The following is a 3,254-nucleotide window of genomic DNA, read 5'->3' on the forward strand; positions in this document are numbered from 1 at the left end:
CTCTATTACAGAGAGGGGCATGAGGTTTATCCCTGAACCAAGGTCACACAGAGCCTTTTCAAAGATCATGTTGCCTATGGTACAAGGTATTACGAACTTTCCAGGATCCTGTTTCTTCTGAGGCAATCTCAGTTGATCCAGATCACTTAGTTCATTAGTGAACAAGGGATGTTCATCTTCCCAAGTCTCAATACCAAATAATTTGGCATTCAGCTTCATGATTGCACCAAGAAACTTGGTAGCTTGCTCTTATAGGTGTTTCCATAAGGTTCACCCATGTAATTTACCTCTGCTATTGCAGGGTTCTTAGGATCATAAGCTTCTTCTTCAGAAGATGCCTCTTGAGTACTATTGGATGCAGCTTGCATTCCCTTCAGACTCTGAGAAATCATATTGACTTGCTGAGTCAATATTTTGTTCTGAGCTAATATAGCATTCAGAGTATCAATTTCAAGAACTCCCTTCTTCATAGGCGTCCCATTACTCACAGGATTCCTCTCAGAAGTGTACATGAACTGGTTATTAGCAACCATGTCAATGAGTTCTTGAGCTTCTGCAGGTGTTTTCTTTAGGTGAATGGATCCACCTGCAGAAGTATCCAATGACATCTTAGATAACTCAGACAGACCATCATAGAATATATCCAGGATGGTCCATTCGGAAAGCATGTCAGAAGGACACCTTTTGGTCAGTCCTTTGTATCTCTCCCAAGCTTCATAGAGGGATTCACCTTCTTTCTGTCTGAAGGTTTGAACATCCACTCTAAGCTTGCTCAGCTTTTCAAGAATATTCTTGTCTTTGCTCTTGCTCATATGAAAAAGAGGGACAGAAAAATAATAATAATAATAATAGGGATCCTTTTTACCATAGTATAGAGGTCCCTGTGTGAATAGAAGAAAAGAAGAAGAGAAAATCTGAACTCAGAGAGAGAGAGGGGGTTCGGATTTTTGGTGAGTGAGGAAGAGATGTTAGTAAATAAATAAACAAATAGAAGAAGATGAGAGGGGGAAGTGAATTTTCGAAAATAATTTTTGAAAAAGGTTAGTAATTTTCAAAATTTTAAAATCAAAAATTAAAATAATTAGTTAATTAAAAAGAAATTTTGAAAAAGAGGGAAGATATTTTCGAAAATTAGAGAGAGAATTAGTTAGGTAGTTTTGAAAAAAATAAGAAACAAACAAAAAGTTAGTTAGTTAGTTGAAACAAATTTGAAAATCAATTTTGAAGAGATAAGAGGATAAAAAGTTAGAAAGGATATTTTGAAAATCAAATTTTTGAAAAAGATAAGATAAGAAGATATTTTTGAAAAGATATGATTGAAATTAGTCTTTGAAAAAGATTTGATTTTTAAAATCACAATTAATGACTTGATTCACAAGAAATCACAAGATATGATTCTAGAACTTAAAGTTTGAATCTTTCTTAACAAGTAAGTAACAAACTTGAAATTTTTGAATCAAAACATTAATTGATGATGTTATTTTCGAAAATTATGTGATAAAGATAAGAAAAAGATTTTTGAAAAATATTTTTAAAATTTTTGAAAATAACTAAGAAAAATGAAAAAGATTTGATTTTTGAAAAAGATTTTGAAAGAGATAAGATTTTTAAATTGAAAATTTGATTTGACTCATAAAAACAACTAGATTTTAAAAATTTTTGAAAAAGTCAAATCTAATTTTCGAAATTTATGAGTGAAAAAGGGAAAGATATTTTTTTGATTTTTGAATTTTTAATGATGAGAGAGAAGAACATGAAAATGATGCAATGCATGAAAATTTTGGATCAAAACAATGAATGCATGCAAGAATGCTATGAATGTCAAGATCTCACCAATAACACTATGAAGATCATGATGAACATCAAGAACATAATTTTGAAAATTTTTATATGCAAAGAAAATATGCAAGACACCAAACTTAGAAATCTTTCATGTTTAGACTCTATGGATGCAAAAATGCACATGTAAAACAAGAAAAGACACAAAACAAGAAAACATCAAGATCAAACAAGAAGACTTACCAAGAACAACTTGAAGATCATGAAGAACACCATGAATGCATGATTTTTTGAAAAATGCAAGATGAGTATGCAATTGACACCAAACTTAAAATCTGACTCAAGACTCAAACAAGAAACACAAAATATTTTTTTATTTTTATGATTTTATGATTTTTTTTTTTGGATTTTTGTATATTTATATTTTTTTTCCGAAAATAAGGGAGAAATTTTTTTTTGAAAGATTTTTGAAAATTTTTAGAAAAGAAAACAAAAAGAAATTTACCTAATCTGAGCAACAAGATGAACCGTCAGTTGTCCAAACTCGAACAATTCCCGGCAACGGCGCCAAAAACTTGGTGCACAAAATTATGATCTCAGGCAACGGCGCCAAAAACTATGTACGCACGTCTTGATAAATCGTTTTTCATTCACAACTTCGATACAACTAACCAGCAAGTGCACTGGGTCGTCCAAGTAATAAACCTTACGTGAGTAAGGGTCGATCCCCACGGAGATTATCGGCTTGAAGCAAGCTATGGTCACCTTGTAAATCTCAGTCAGGCGGATATCAAATAGTTATGGAGTTTTTGAATATTAATAATAAATAGACAGAAAATAAAGATAGAAATACTTATGTATATCATTGGTGAGAATTTCAGATAAGTGTATGGAGATGCGTTCGTTCCTCTGAACTTCTGCTTTCCTACTGTCTTCATCCAATCAATCTTACTCCTTTCCATGGCTGGCTCTATGTAAGGTCATCACCGTTGTCAATGGCTACATCCCATCCTCTTGTGAAAATGGTCCAAATGCTCTGTCACAGCACGGCTAATCATCTGAGGTTCTCGATCATACTAGAATAGGATTCACCCTCCTTTTGCGTCTGTCACTACGCCCAGCACTCGCGAGTTTGAAGCTCGTCACAGTCATTCAATCCCGGAATCCTACTCAGAATACCACAGACAAGGTTTAGACTTTCCGGATTCTCATGAATGCCGCCATCAATCTAGCTTACACCACGAAGATTCTGATTAAGAGATCCAAGAGATACTCATTCAATCTAAGGTAGAACGGAAGTGGTTGTCAGGCACGCGTTCATGGGGAATGATGATGATTGTCACGTTCATCACATTCATGTTGAAGTGCGAATGAATATCTTAGAAGCGGGATAAGTTGAATTAAATAGAAAAACAGTAGTACTTTGCATTAATCTTTGAGGAACAGCAGAGCTCCACACCTTAATCTATGGAGTG

Source organism: Arachis ipaensis, chromosome B02 (assembly GCF_000816755.2).
Source record: "Arachis ipaensis cultivar K30076 chromosome B02, Araip1.1, whole genome shotgun sequence".
NCBI classification, from domain to species: domain Eukaryota; kingdom Viridiplantae; phylum Streptophyta; class Magnoliopsida; order Fabales; family Fabaceae; genus Arachis; species Arachis ipaensis.